This window comes from Pseudochaenichthys georgianus, chromosome 10 (genome assembly GCF_902827115.2).
Source record: "Pseudochaenichthys georgianus chromosome 10, fPseGeo1.2, whole genome shotgun sequence".
Taxonomy (NCBI): domain Eukaryota; kingdom Metazoa; phylum Chordata; class Actinopteri; order Perciformes; family Channichthyidae; genus Pseudochaenichthys; species Pseudochaenichthys georgianus.
In genome coordinates this window covers 41,094,192-41,111,454 of record NC_047512.1, presented here as the reverse complement: position 1 = coordinate 41,111,454, position 17,263 = coordinate 41,094,192, and positions in this window count along the sequence as shown.

Here is a 17,263-nt window from a genome sequence, read left to right as displayed (position 1 = left end):
AGCAGCGAGACACACCGGAGGGTCGAAACACAGAGGAATTATCTGGCAGGGAAGTGGCATGAGGACCGGACTTTTATCTCTACAGGTGAAGAGGTGAGTGGAAACAGGTGTGCCTCGTCTGCTACTGGGAGGAGCCAGCCAACTCCCTGTCACACACCAGCCCTGCAGAGGAAAACAGAGAAGAGAGGGGTGAGACAGGAAATAGCACACAAAAGCACACAACAAAAATACAACTAAACAGAATCATAACAGTACTCCCCCCTCAACGGACGCCTCCTGGCGTCCTACCAGGCCTGTCCGGGTACCTCTCATAAAAGTCCCTAAGGAGAGCAGGGTCCAAAATCAGGGAGCGGGAGACCCATTGACGCTCCTCTAGTCCGTACCCCTCCCAATCCACCAAGTACTGGAACCCCCGGCCTCGCCTTCGTACATCCAACAACCGCTGGACGGTGAAAGCAGGATGATTGTCAATACTCCGGGGGGGAGGAGGGGGCTCGGCCGGAGGGCTCAGAGGACTGGAGGAAACTGGTTTGAGAAGTGAGACATGAAATGATGGGTGGACATTCAAGGCAGCAGGCAGCTTGAGCCTAACCACAGCGGGGTTAATAATCCGTTCAATGACAAACGGGCCAATGTACCTGGGTGCCAGTTTGCGGGAGTCAGTCTGGAGTGGCAGATCACGGGAGGACAGCCAGACCTTCTGACCGGGCTGGTAGTCCGGGGCTGGAGTGCGATGGCGGTCTGCAAGCCTCTGGTTGCGAGCAGCAGTGCGAACGAGAGCTGCCCGAGCTTCATGCCAGACTCTACGGGCCCGCCGAAGATGCCCCTGTACTGAGGGGACTGCCACATCCCTCTCCTGGGCGGGGAAGAGAGGGGGTTGGAACCCAACAGAAGCCATGAATGGAGACATTCCTGTGGCGGAGCAAACCAGGGAGTTGTGGGCATATTCAACCCAAGGCAGGTGGGAGGCCCAGGAGACTGGATGGTGAGAAGAGACACAGCGAAGGGCTGCCTCCAGGTCCTGATTCGCACGCTCAGTCTGGCCGTTGGTCTGCGGGTGGTAACCTGATGACAGACTGGCCGACGCCCCCAATGCCTGGCAAAAGGCCTTCCAGACTCGAGAGGCAAATTGCGGACCCCTGTCAGAAACAATGTCCAGAGGAATGCCATGCAATCTAAAAACATGCTGGGTGATTAGTGTAGCAGTCTCCAGAGCAGAAGGTAACTTAGGTAGGGGAACGAAGTGTACGGCCTTGGAAAAGCGGTCAACAATCGTCAGGATAACTGTATTTCCTTCCGATGGGGGAAGACCCGTCACGAAGTCCATGGCGATGTGAGACCAAGGCCGATGAGGAATGGGAAGAGGGCGGAGAAGACCAGCAGGGGCGCGGTGGGATGCCTTACTGCGGGCGCAGATGGAGCAGGCGGCGACATACTTCTTGGCGTCAGAGGAAATGGAGGGCCACCAGAAGCGTTGTTGGATGAGGCCTAGAGTCCGAAGTGCTCCTGGATGGCAAGCTATCTTCGAATCATGTCCCAACTGGAGCACTGAAGATCTGGCGTGCGGTGGAACGAACAGCCGACCCGGTGGACAACCCTCAGGAGCTGGATGGTCCTCTTGTGCCTCCAGGACCACCCTCTCAACCTCCCACCTGGCTACTCCCACCACACAGGAGGATGGAAGAATGGTTCCTGCGGATGGCTCCTCAACCGGAGGAGCGAACTGACGTGACAGGGCATCTGCCTTGATGTTCCGTGAGCCTGGCCGATAGGTGAGGGTGAAGCTGAACCGGCCCAGAAAAAGTGCCCATCGAGCCTGGCGAGAGTTGAGCCTGCGAGCAGAACGGAGATAAGCTAAGTTTCTGTGGTCCGTCCATACCACAAACGGATGAGTTGTGCCTTCAAGCCAGTGCCTCCATTCCTGCAGGGCTAAGACTACTGCCAGAAGCTCCCGATTTCCCACATCATCGTTTCTTTCTGCCGGGGAGAGCCGGCGGGAAAAGAAGGCGCAGGGATGCAACTTCTGGTCGGAGGCTGAGCGCTGGGAGAGGACTGCCCCTACACCAGTGTCGGAGGCATCCACTTCGACCACGAAAGGGGCTGAAGAATCAGGGTGAGATAACACAGGAGCAGAGGAAAACAAACACTTCAACAAAGCAAAAGCAGCCTCAGCTTCAGATGACCACACAAAGGGAACTTTAACTGAGGTGAGCTTGGTGAGTGGGGCGGCTGCTCGACTATAGTCACGAATAAACCTGCGGTAAAAGTTGGCAAAACCAAGAAACCTTTGGAGTTGCTTTCTCGTTGTAGGAGTGGGCCATTCGGCCACTGCCATGACTTTGGCAGGGTCGGCTCTGACCTGTCCCTTCTCCACCACAAAACCCAGGAATGAAACAGAGGAAACATGAAATGCACACTTCTCAGCCTTAACATAAAGTCTGTTCTCCAGAAGTCTCTGTAGCACCAACCTCATGTGTTGGACATGTTCTTGGGGGTCACGAGAAAAAATGAGGATATCATCAAGATACACAAAGACAAATCTGTTAAGCATATCACGAAGGACATCGTTAATGAGTGTCTGAAACACAGCAGGGGCGTTAGTTAACCCAAAAGGCATAACTAAATATTCAAAATGTCCCAGGGGCGTCTTAAACGCAGTCTTCCACTCGTCTCCCTCCCTTATCCTAACTAGGTGGTAGGCATTTCGGAGGTCCAACTTAGAGAAGATGGTGGCTTGATGGAGGAAACCAAAAGCTGAGTCTATGAGCGGAAGAGGATACTTATTCTTTACAGTAATGTCATTCAAGCCCCTGAAATCAATACAGGGGCGTAGAGTCTTATCCTTCTTGTCAACAAAAAAAAACCCTGCCCCCAATGGAGAGCGAGAAGGGCGAATGAGACCAGTAGCAACAGAGTCAGTGATATAAGTCTCCATGGCCTCCCTCTCCGGCTTGGAGATATTATAAAGTCTGCTCGAAGGCAAGGGAGCACCGGGGAGCAAGTCAATGCCACAGTCATAAGGTCGATGAGGTGGTAGAGACAGGGCACGATCCTTGCTGAAAACCTCCTGGAGGTCATGATACTCAGAGGGAACTGACGTGAGGTCAACAGGTCTGGGGGGAACAGGTTTTGAAGTAACAGTGGTGGGTATGGCAGAGTGTAAACAGTGAGAGTGGCAGAACAAACTCCAATTGACGATGGATAAGGTGGCCCAGTCTATGTGTGGGTTGTGGAGTTTAAGCCAGGGGAGACCTAACACCAGCGGAGAAAGGGGTGAGGGAATGAGATACAGGGAAATGGTCTCGTGATGATTACCTGAGTGTAACAATGACACTGGGGCAGTACGGTGAGTTACACGGGCAAGAAGCCTACCATCAAGGGAAAAAATGTTCTTGGGCTCGGGAAGGAGTTCTGAGGGGAGATTAGACTGGAAAACCAGGTCAGAGTCAATAAAATTGTCATCAGCCCCTGAATCAACTAAGACTTGGAGAGGAAGGGAAACTTGAGAACTAGAAACCGTACCCTTTAACTGGAGACGATTAGCGTGGGAAGGGGAGACAGAAGTATGGCTCACCAGCGCCCCTCCCCCGGCTGCTGAGCCTGCTCTTTTGGCCGAGCGGAACAGTTGGCTCGAATGTGGCCAGCCTGACCACAGTATATGCAGAGCCTCTGGAGGAAACGGCGTTCCCGTTCAGCAGGTGAAAGCCTCATTCTCCCCAGCTGCATAGGCTCCTCTGGGCTTAGGGATGAGGAGACGGTGGGTGGGTCCCGGTAGGAGAAAGGCTCCAGGCGTTGGTGAGGAGGTGCAGACTGTCCAGGCGGACATGGTGACTTGGGTTGGGAAAAGGGGAGAGGGAATCTCTGCCTGTCTGTTCTCTCCCTACGCCTCTCACGGAGGCGATTATCTAAGCGAATGGCCAAAGAAATTAACTCCTCAAGGGACGAAGTCTCATCTCGAGCAGCTAGCTCGTCCTTTAACTCCTCGTTTAATCCACGGGAAAAAACTATCTGTAGAGCCGTCTCATCCCACCCGCTCTCTGCTGCGAGAATGCGGAAATCAATTGAGTAAGTGGAGACTGACTCAGAACCCTGGCGTAAAGAAAGGAGCCGATTACCAGCCTCCTTACCCTGAAGCGGGTGGTCAAAAACTCGATACATCTCGGTCTCAAACACAGGAAAGGAGTTATAGATAGCTGGGTTACTCTTGGCTATGGCTACCGCCCATGCAGCTGCTTTACCCGATAACAAACTCATAACGAAAGCTACTCTAGTTCTGTCAGAGGAGTAAGTTAAAGGCTGCTGATCAAAAACTATGGAGCACTGGTGAAGAAACTGACTGCATGTCCCTGAATCACCTGAATACCTCACAGGGGTGGGGATGAATGGTTCACGGGGTTGGCCGGGATGAATGACTGGAATCTCAGGAGCTGGAGGCGGTGGCGCAGGAGCTGGAGCCGTCAGAGTGTTGAGCTGGGTGAAAGACTGGTCCAAGCGGCCGCTGAGTTGAGTGAAACCGGTATTAAGGTTGTGGAGGGATTCCATGATACTTTGTAGGGCTTGTTCGTGCTGCCCCACACGAGCTCCCTGTGTCGAAATAGCTTGCTTCAATCTCTCAGTCTCTGCGGGGTCCATGCTTTGGCCAGATAATTCTGTTACGGCCTATAGGATTTTGGACCCCAAAGCAAAAGACTGGAGAGAGATGGTCGATAAACAAAAAGCTTTATTCAAGCAGAGAACAAAAAATACGGCAGTGGAGTCAGGAAGTTGGCTGGCAAAAATCCAAACAATAATCCAAACAACGAGGAGAGCAGCGAGACACACCGGAGGGTCGAAACACAGAGGAATTATCTGGCAGGGAAGTGGCATGAGGACCGGACTTTTATCTCTACAGGTGAAGAGGTGAGTGGAAACAGGTGTGCCTCGTCTGCTACTGGGAGGAGCCAGCCAACTCCCTGTCACACACCAGCCCTGCAGAGGAAAACAGAGAAGAGAGGGGTGAGACAGGAAATAGCACACAAAAGCACACAACAAAAATACAACTAAACAGAATCATAACAGAGAGGACTCTTTAAAGTAGACACACTACATACTGATATACACCTGAACATCAGCAGGAGAGGACTCTTTAAAGTAGACACACTACATACTGATATACACCTGAACATCAGCAGGAGAGGACTATTTAAAGTAGAGACACTACATACTGATATACACCTGAACATCAGCAGGAGAGGACTCTTTAAAGTAGAGACACTACATACTGATATACACCTGAACATCAGCAGGAAAGGACTCTTTAAAGTAGAGACACTACATACTGATATACACCTGAACATCAGCAGGAGAGGACTCTTTAAAGTAGAGACACTACATACTGATATACACCTGAACATCAGCAGGAAAGGACTATTTAAAGTAGAGACACTACATACTGATATACACCTGAACATCAGCAGGAGAGGACTCTTTAAAGTGGATACACTACATACTGATATACACCTGAACATCAGCAGGAGAGGACTCTTTAAAGTAGAGACACTACATACTGATATACACCTGGACATCAGCAGGAGAGGACTCTTTAAAGTAGAGACACTACATACTGATATACACCTGAACATCAGCAGGAGAGGACTCTTTAAAGTAGAGACACTACATACTGATATACACCTGAACATCAGCAGGAGAGGACTCTTTAAAGTAGAGACACTACATACTGATATACACCTGAACATCAGCAGGAAAGGACTCTTTAAAGTAGAGACACTACATACTGATATACACCTGAACATCAGCAGGAGAGGACTCTTTAAAGTGGATACACTACATACTGATATACACCTGGACATCAGCAGGAGAGGACTCTTTAAAGTAGAGACACTACATACTGATATACACCTGGACATCAGCAGGAGAGGACTCTTTAAAGTAGAGACACTACATACTGATATACACCTGAACATCAGCAGGAGAGGACTCTTTAAAGTAGAGACACTACATACTGATATACACCTGAACATCAGCAGGAGAGGACTCTTTAAAGTAGAGACACTACATACTGATAAACACCTGAACATCAGCAGGAGAGGACTCTTTAAAGTAGAGACACTACATACTGATATACACCTGAACATCAGCAGGAGAGGACTCTTTAAAGTAGAGACACTACATAGTACATACTGATATACACCTGAACATCAGCAGGAGAGGACTCTTTAAAGTAGAGACACTACATACTGATATACACCTGAACATCAGCAGGAGAGGACTCTTTAAAGTAGAGACACTACATACTGATATACACCTGAACATCAGCAGGAGAGGACTCTTTAAAGTAGAGACACTACATACTGATATACACCTGAACATCAGCAGGAGAGGACTCTTTAAAGTAGAGACACTACATACTGATATACACCTGAACATCAGCAGGAGAGGACTCTTTAAAGTAGAGACACTACATACTGATAAACACCTGAACATCAGCAGGAGAGGACTCTTTAAAGTAGAGACACTACATACTGATATACACCTGAACATCAGCAGGAGAGGACTCTTTAAAGTAGAGACACTACATACTGATATGAACCTTAACATTAGAATAACAGGGCCCCTTTAAAAGTCCAAGCCCGAGGCACAGCACAGAAGTGCAATGACACCAATATATTTTTTTCCTTTATGTTATGTACAATGTAATATGTTTTGGAAGGTGCTATATAAATACAGTTTATCATTATTATTATTATTATTATTATTATTATTATTATTATTATTATTATGTACAAGACATAGCTGTGTAGCTTGTTCTAGGTAGTGAGATACTGTATGTGTCCATGTGGTTCCTGTCTCCTGGAGGTAAGTAGAATTGTGTTTATAGGTATCAGAGTACCAAATCAATGTTCCTATTACTCTGCATAATCTATAGGACATGCTACCACCAGTTTCCAGTGACTCTCTCTTTGGTAGAAAGAGGTTCCAGTGAAAGATGTTTTTTTTTTATAGTTTTGCAACATAAAATATACCAATGTATAAAATGTTATTGATTTAAGGTGCATGCAAAACATAAAGATGATTTATCTTTACCTTTTAAATAAATGTCACACTGAGAAAACCCTCCAGGTGTGTGAGTGAATGTGTGAAAGAAATAAAGCAACACCAGAGCTGACATCATGTGATCTCTGAGCAGGGTGCTACAAAACACCACCGCTTCACACTAAACACTGAAAGAAAGAAAAACAGGTTCTGAAAGAAAGATCACCAATTTAGCAGCAACTCGCGAGTAACCGGTGGACACCGTGAAACACATTCGTTTCACCTTGCAGAGCAGCTATAAGTCTCAGCCTGCTTTGTGAGTCAAAGGCCGGCGGACACACACATCCACCCATCAGCCCTCCAACACTCACCAGCCGACACACAATGGACTGCTGTCTGTCTCTGTGTGTGTGTGGCAATACCACGTGTTGATGTAGACCTGTGGCAGAGCAACTTACATGAAGAAAAAAAAGCCGGAATTAAAAGCCACACACGCAGCCACGTACATCCAGCCTCTATATTGACTCCATGGGGAACCTCGGATGGTCAATACAAATGCCCCGAGACCTCGATGCAGATCTGATAGTCCTGAGAGCGGCCCGGCTGTTATCTGCTGCATGGAGATAGGCTACAGTAATTCACTTAGATCCAGATACTTCAGATAAACCCCTCTGCTGGGAACACAACAACAACAAGACAGACATGGCAGGAGGAAACACCGTATTCCCAACTCGATATCCCCCCCTCGCTGCTTCTTCTCGTCTATCGTTCCATCTAAGTTCCTCTCTGTCGCCTTTCTAAAATACTGACCCCTGTCTCATGGATGATCTCTCTCTCTCTCTCTCTCTCTCTCTCTCTCTCTCTCTCTGTCTCTCTCTGGCACAATGAACTAGGCAGGCCACATCCTGCAGCGAAGGCATTATCTAAAAGAAATCTATAAAAGTCATCAGCGTTTTTGTTGTGTTTCATTTCTGGAGGGAGCCGCTGCTTCAGCAAGCTGTCCTCCCCCCCCCCCCGACGGAGGCAGAGAGAGGAAGGGGGTCAGATCCCCTCAGAGCGATGCCAGCACTCACACACAGGCAGCTCTTGGATCTCAGTACAGTCGGTGGCTCAGGTCCCATTTAGCTTGTTTTTCATTCTGTCCTTCATAAAATAACTACGGTGCGTTCGTGAGGACTGACGTATGGAAAAAGTATTCCGAGCCTTTCTTTCAGTAAAACTCCTCAGTGATCTGTACTTCAAATGGCAATCGACTTTTTATTTTTGCTCCGACTTAAGTTGAATGCACAATGGCTGTGGAATAATAAAACCCTGGCTGTTAGCTTGGTTCCCTCACATTTGAGCTTTTCCACATAAATCAGTTTACTTCCAGGTTTCATGGAATTTAGTTTGGTTCTATTTACTCAACGTTATTGTGTGCTCTGTTGAGCTCATTTGGAATATGAGGTTATTTGAGTTGAGATTAGTATTGTGCGTACACAGAGATGCATCCAAACTAACCATCTCCTTAATATACAGTATTATCATGCACGTTACAGTCTGGCAATTATCATTTGTCTTTTAAACATAACAACAAACACATAGATGTATAATTGGTATTAAGCAGACAAGAGAGACAAGATCTCCAACATGTTCGATGGCCCCTCGGAGGAATGGCACCCAAAGTTATGCAAAGTACCTCAATGTCATCATTAAAATCACTTATAGCCCTTTAATGCCGGATAATACTCACTACAATCTTTGGGACAGAGGACAGGTCTTTTGCATCGGGGTTGACGATGGAATGCCTGTTTCTTTTCTTTTAGTCGATGCTTTCTACTTCTTTGTGAAAAAGCTTGTGGTTAACCCTTTCAGTGAACTTGAAAAGTGATGAGGAAGATGTTATCAAAGCAGAAAGCCTTGTAATGTGCTTAAATGTGCATCTATAGTTGTGTACATATCCTTATCCTCTCTGATTGTCACATATGTCAGAAATCCTGGCGCAGTAGTGTTCCTTTAAAACATAAAAAGAATGAGTTAATGTGCATAATGCCGTGCTGGATAGAGAGAACAGCCGGAGGAGAGCGGAGAGAGAGACATTAGAGAGAGACATTATCTGTGGCATCGGTTGACGCCAGAAATGTCATTTTTGCGCAGGGTGTCTAATAAGAAAGATAACATCGACAGTTTGTAATCATTGATTATAGTTCTTAACTAAGTATTGTTGGTCAACAAATCCATCTAAATGTTAAGAGATAGAAAATGTAGCCTTTAGTGATTCCGTTGTTTTTCTAAAGCTTTTTTCAGATTTGGTGAAAAAATGATTTGTGTACGGTGCATTGATTATATTGTGGTCAAAATAATACATTTCAGATACGAAACTTCACAGAAGCTTAGAAAGGAACACTCATCGTGAAGGAGAGTAACCCATTGTCGTGTTAGGAATACACCTTCATGTGTAATACAACAACTTTCTACATGTTAGAAATCAACACTCCCAGTGTATGCAATAACACCATTGAGTGCTAGAAATACACTTTTATGTGTTATAAAACAACACTGTAAGCGTTACATATTTAACATTTTAAGTGTAACGTTAACTCCCAATTGGTGAGGATTATACAAACACCAGGAAAGGGTTCATTTGACCCCTGTAAGAGTTGAATGAACACTTATCATGTTGCTGTGTACAGCAATAGAGTACATGTAGATTGCACTTTCCAGCACTAGAGCACTTTCTATACAGTCATTATTAGCCCCTACCCCACCTAGGGGCCCCTACCCCACCTGGCAAACAATAATGAGTAGAGGTTGACTGGAGAACCCTACTATACAAAGACAAATGGAAACGCCAACAGTTACACACGCTTGAGAACACCTTATCTAAACACATGCATCACTAACAGCGATCACCTGCGGAGCTACACGCTGCAGAAGTGGCCCCATGGGGGCCCCATGGGGGCCTCGAGGCTCTTCAAGGCCACTTCAATGTGTTCATGCTCTTCACAAAATCAAAAACCACTTACCTCTTTCCGTACAAAATATGTGCTGCACTGCTACAAAGGCTCAACTGTGGGAAATGGTATTATATATATATAATAATACAATTTCTTCTTTATATAGTAAAGGGTTTCCTAATGCAGTTCAAAAAACACAATAAAAATGCGTTTAAGTAACCGACACTATAGGAATATAATTATCTAGCAGGGTTGCAATTTCTAGGTACTTGTGATTTACTTGAGTATTTAGATGTTTTGCTACTGTGTACTTCTACTCCACTACAGTTCAGAGGTAAATAGTGTACTTTTAGACCACTACATGTATTTAATACCTTTAGTTACTTCACAGATGTGGATGAATGATATGAAATATAATCAAGTGTTAAATCAGACTTTAGTTCCACCTGGAGTAAATCCACCAGCTGCCCTGCAGTCTACAAAGTCATTCAAACTAGCTTTATAATCATTATAAAACACATCATATATATTATTCTGAGATGGACCAATCTGCACAATGACTACTTTTACTGTCGCTCCTTTCACTATATTTTGATGCTAATATGTTTGTACTTCTACTTGAATAAGATTTGATCACAGGACTTGTAATTGTAAGAGTATTCCTACACTCTGGTACTTGTACTTTTTCTCAAGTACCAGATCTGGGTACCCTTTTCTCCCCCTGCAGGGTCTAGTGAAGCTAGTGAAGCTAGTGAAGCTAGTGAAACTAGTGGTGCTAGTGAAGCTAGTGGTGCTAGTGAAGCTAGTGAAGCTAGTGAAGCTAGTGGTGCTAGTGAAGCTAGTGGTGCTAGTGAAGCTAGTGAAGCTAGTGAAGCTAGTGGTGCTCTGGCCGGACGCTCCACCGTCTGCAGTTCTGCTGAAGGACCATGTTGGTGCTATTCCATATTTGTTGCCCATAAACTATAAATGGCCTATTTACTGCAAAGCATTCTCCAAAGCATACCATATGCTTGCAGATTGATTTCCTCGCTTCCAGGCAGCCAGTGGACTGTGCTGAGTCTCAGAACATCAGCGGTGAGCTCAGAGGAGATGCCGGGATCTGGAGGCACTAAAACACAATCATTACACTTGATTGTTTTTGAAATTCTTCTCATTTTCAGAAAGATCTTATAGTCCCCCACAGCTCTCTTATTGCCACCACATATCCATCAAGGTTTTTATTGTATGCTTTTTCCTATGATAATTTAATAGTGCAAAAATTAAACAAGCATTATCAAGGAGTATGTGTGTATTCTATCTGTTGTTTGGGAAAGTCATTTAGTACCTGGTTATTACTCCTCTTTCCTTTTTCACCAATAAAGAACCTACAATTCCTCTTTCTTCACCCCAAACTCAAATCCTAATGCTGAATTCATTTCAATGTCGGTATCCCCTAATCCTAACTCTCAATCCAAAACTTAATCTTGAAGTGCTGGATAGAAAAACAAGAACACACGCACGCAAACTGTGGCGCACAGACGGTTGTTGCTGAATAAAACATTTGAAACATCAGTAAAGTGAAGCGGGCTGGGAGCGGTGTGAGCCTTGATGTGCGGATGTGGCGGGGAGTTTAACAAACAGCAGGAGACCTTCCTCTCTCCCATTTCACACACTCACAGACCCGCCTGTCTCAGCACACGTGCCACACACACACACACACACACACACACACACACACACACACACACACACACACACACACAGAGTTCTATAACCAAACATGGATAAAACATTAGGGAAACTAGAAACACTTTTTTTCAGTTTCAGTGCTAATCAGAAAATACTATAGTTCAAACAACCAGCAGTAGGACGTTTTCTTAGATCAGTATAAGTCATGTTTTATGCTGAATAAATACTCTTGTGAACTCTTGAAATGTGGGCAAATACACTTAATTGCTTTTCTGTGTAGAGAAGATTGATACAATCTGTTTGTCTCCGTTATATATAAAGATAGAGCCCGTTAGCTTAGCTTAGCAACAAAGTCTGGAAACAGAGGGAATCATTCAATTGTAACCAGTATTTCAAGTTGAATACTTAAAATGTAAAAACCATAATAATATGTTATTTGATAGACGGGTTTAACGTAATTAGCAAATAAAGCTGTCAGAAAAATGCGGTGTAATGAGAATAAAGACTACAACATTTCGCTCTGTAAGTAAGAAAACTTTAAAAATGTAATTATGTCCCAACGCAGTTTGTGAGATTCAGAGGGTCAATTTAAAAAGTGGAACAATTCGAACACGATGTTAAAGCAAAGAGTTTGTACAAATAAACGCTAATTAGCAAACTGAGGCTAAAATGGGTCCACCAGCATTGAAAGTGTTTCAGCTTGAGAGGGAGGCAGACTATGTGTTGTTGGCTAGCACATAGCTAACATTAGCTACATTAGCTTTCTTCCCAGACTCACGGCAGTTCGTGAAATGCTCACCAACTATTCACCAGTCAATGGATTTCCTTGACTTTTCACAAACTGTAATCTGCCTTTAGACTGGGATGGATACATGATGTGCTCAGCCATGTGAAGCAGCAGCTCAGCATCTTTATTTAGATAGTATTTCTAATGTATGTAAAATGGTATGTATTAATAGACTATATCATTTTGACCACTAGCTGGTAGTATGTGCCCAAGCCATGAGGTCTGATGTTAGTCAGATGCTTTTTTGTCAGAGGAACAGGAAGAGTAGAGTGTAACTGCTACACAACTTCCTCAACAAATTAAAAAAATGCATTGCCTGACAACTTATTTTAGATTTAGTGACTTACGTGACTTCAAATTTGGTTCACAGATACGTGGATATTTGTATACAAGTGTAAATGTATGCACACAAGCTCAGATTGTTTTCCTGCAAGTGCTCACATCAGGTTTACAAGCTCTCGTATTTTGCACCATATCTACCTTCATACTAGCAACCAGTCAATTCAAAACTGACAACCAACACGATGAATACATTTTCTAAGATAATATAACTCCTTTCTACATGTCCTTACATTAACATAATGTTCTCCAAATACATCGAAGAATGACATGATGGCAAATGCCAGTCAGTTCATTTAAAATGGTATTCTCTGTAAACTGTAGTTTATTAGGCACTTTAATTATGTGGCATTCTGACGAAAAGAAACGTTCAATTGCCAATGAAAGAGAACATGTTTTATCTGAGTCAAGTCTCTGAGCAAGATCCAACACTGACACCTTGTGGAGTCCAACATACATTACATGTGATGATTCTAAATGTGTTGTTTTTATACATTTTAGCATGGATAGTGTCTTTTAGTACACTGAAAAGCGCCATATAGATCAAATGCATTATTATTTATTCTAAATGCATTTATTTTCATTAAACATGCACTCGCATTTATTTTTACTTTTCTGGAGTTCCTCCTCCAATAGCAGATTGGCAAATGATATGGCCCAACACGATGTTAATTGATTGTAAAGTGTCTGTGGTGAATGGACAGTATGGAAGCACTGTAGACAGTCTCCAGTGTGATAGTAGACTTCATAGTGACATCACATGTAACACCTGCAATTCTATTGGCTATTGCTCCAAAACATTGTACATGATAAACTAAGGGGCGGGACATCTTTAAGTGGTTGACTAATCAGAACAGTTTCAGCCAGCTAACCAATCAGAGCAGACTGGGCTCTGGTTTCAGACAGAGGGTCAAAAGAGGTGCTGCAGCACAGGCAGTGTGAGAAAAATAAAGAGCTTTTTGACATGTCACACAGCCTGTCCTCCTACAAAAAACGACCATATAGGTCGATTGTTCAGCAGCTAAATACGACCCAGAGTCACGTTTTAAAGTGTAGCACCTCTAGTGGTCGTGTAAGAAACAACATGCTCCTGTCGATTGCAAACGCTCCGGAGGGTCGTTTATTCACAAATAACCCTCTCTGGAAAATCCTAAATTGTGGAATAGTTTGGCCATTAAAATGATTTTTTATTAGATTTCTAGCGAGAAGTGTATATTGTACTTTTATAATCCACGTCCAGTGGATGTGTAGGATCTACAGTTTGATAGATATACGAAGATGATTTGAGGTCTCGCCAGGAGAACGTGTACTGTATATGGGGCAACTTCCATGTAAAGTTAGCGTGGGTGAAAACAGTATTTCCGGTCTCGAGGTTTTCATAATAAAACCGGAAGTATTCCCCACACTGTCAAATGATTACGCAGTGATATCTCCATTACTCATCCACTAAAAAACATCAGTTTATCCTTGTTAATTACACAATATTGATTGGTTTAAATTGTGTACAATGCTTTTGTGTTTTTAACCTTCGATTCGGAGAAACAAATAGTTTTTTCGGAGTTTAGACACATCCGAAGACACTACACTACCCAGAATCCCCAGCTATCGTTTGGGACTACAACATCCGCCTTGCTTTACAAACCCCGTGATTAGCCCTCAAGCTCTGTGATTGGATATTGGAGTGGCAGTGCGACAAGGTTACGCTGAGCGTCAAAGCTCTTTGAAATGGAATGGAACCACGCCAGACTATCCAAAACTGGACTTGGACGGGTCCAGCCCCCGGGTCCAGCCCGGCCCTCCCCCCCAGAATTACACTTGCTGCCTATTGTGTGTTTCGCAACATGTTCTATGGCACGTCTCTACTGGGAAATGTAGTTTTAAAAGACGTTTTCGTATTTCCCACAATTAGAAGTTGCCAGTATTAAACTGTATACATCCCTGGAGGTTTAGGGGACACGAAACACATTGGTGTTATCAAATTTAAAACATATAATTAATACATGGGTGAAAATTGCTTGTGTCCATAATGGGCAGCATTAATATACCCACATGACAGCTAAGGTCAGAAGAGCTTTATTTAACAGCTGGTCTTATGTCTGTGACCCCTCCTGTTGTTAATTGATAAGCCTGAAACATGCACTTGTCAAGGTTCAGATGCACATTTAGCAAATATGGCAGTAGCCATCGATCATCTTAAGATAAGATACTTTATTGATCCCAAGTTGGGAAATGTTTTTGTTACAGCAGCATGTACTACTTTGTTCTACTCCACTACAATTCAGAGGTTAACCTGGTATTTTTACTCTACTACATTTATTTTTGTTACTTTGCAGATTCTGATTAATGATGTGAAATATAAACAACCCTTAAATCAGACTTTAGTTACACCTGAGTCAAATTCAGCCTTATCAGTTTGTCTGTTTTGCACATCCTCCTGTTAATGTCTTTGGACGTCCTGCACTAAACTGTTTTATTGTAGAGATCACTACAGTATCTTCTAGATATTTTCCATTCTATATTTCTATCATTGACCCCTATTTTGTATGTAGGCTACTCTTAATATTTAAATGTTTTCATCAATAACTAAATAAATATAACTTATTCAACAACTACATTCAATAACGTGCTTTAACCACTAGGAGGTGCGGTTTAGACCAGTGGTCTAGTTAATAAAACATAATAATATCGTACATAATATGACTATTCACTTTATTGTGAGTTTAAAACAGAACGGTAAAGAAAAATACAGTTTCAGTCCCTCGATGTGAAGCTTATGCATTGTACCATGAACCTGTATAGACCTGTAACAGTCAACTGCATGAGGAGTTGGAAAGGTAGTTCAGAAAATCAGTAATATCTTTAAAAACTACAAAAAAGTCCCTTTCGATCAGCTGTGCACCGTTATGGTGTAAATACAGACTATCTACTAATTGGATCAAATATAAAAGTCAGGCGAATTCGTGTTGATACTGCAAGGAGACGTATTGTGTGAAACGAAATGGAAGATGTTGTTTAATTGTTGATATATTTATGGTTCACGTCACGTATTCAGTTTTGGCGGCATCTCTTCCAGTTTGTCAAAAGGTCTTCTGATCAGGGCTCTATAAATACATATCTAGGGCAGATATGTAATATTTAATGCAGCCGAACCGTGTATTACAATGCCGTTATGTGATGACTTTCAAAGAGAAAAGCAAGAACACTCGGAATAAAGTATTATTATTATTATTTTTAATGTTTTCCGATTTCATATCACATAAACACCATATCCCGACGTGCATTGCGGCGTGATTTTAGCCTATCAAAATCTCTGAAAATGTGTCTCTCAGAATCGAAAGAGAAAAACCTATGGGAAAAACACAAAAGCATTGTACACAATTTAAACCAATTAATGTCGTATAATTAACTAGGATAAACTGATGTTTTTTTAGTGGATGAGTAGTGCAGATATCACTGTTAAATCATTTGATCATTGGTTTTATTATGAAAACGGCGAGACCGGAAATACTGTTTTCAACCCGTAACTTTACATGGAAGCTTGCCGCATATACACGTTCTCCTGACGAAACCTCAAATCATCTTCGTAATATCTATCAAACTATAGATCCTACATATCGACTGGACGTGGATTCTAAAAGTACAATATATACTTCTCGCTAGAAATCTAATCATAACGCGTTTTAATGGCCAAACTATCCTACAATTTAGGATTTTACAGAGAGGGTTATTTGTGAATAAACAACCCTCTGTAACGTTTGCATTCAACGGGAGCACTCGAGGCCGACAATTTTAAAACGTAATTATAGGTCGTATTAAGCGCTTGAACAAACGACATATTTGGTCGTAATAAGGGCTTAAAACAATCGACCCATTTGGTCGTATGAGTTGGAGGACTTGTTGAGACACTGAAAATGTGCATAATATGTCCTCTTTAAATTCTGTTTTTATCATAACGAACAAAGTATTGCTCGGTTCTCATTAAAATAAGAAAAATACATAAACAACATACTTTTCTCCATAACTGAGAGGACACATGAACAATGGCATTTGTATGACAGTATGTTTCCAATCCCATTGTTTGAATCCATCAACTTGACATACTTGCCATAGGTTGTTTTTTTGTCATCAAGAGCCGCTTTCACACCAAGTACTTTGCCGTACTTAGTGCCCAGCACTTATGCCCCTTTCACACCAACGCGTTTTCAGCTCCGGCTCGGAGCTGGAGCCTGAAAAGTACCGGTTTTTCCTGTTCACACCGCAGCGGCGCCGCCTCTTAGCTCCGGAATCCGGTTCACTTCCAGCTCCAAAAAATTGTCGGTCGAGAGGCAAGAGCTTCGGAGCTAAGAGGCGGCGTTGCTTACGTCTCTCTTACGTCGAGGCGGGAGCAGGGGCAGATTCGTTGTTGAAGTAGATGCTGAAGACCACAAAGAAGTCTTGCATTTCGCATGTGATGTTTGTAAAGTTCCAAGTAAAGTCGTCCCTTGTAAAGTCGTCCCTTGTA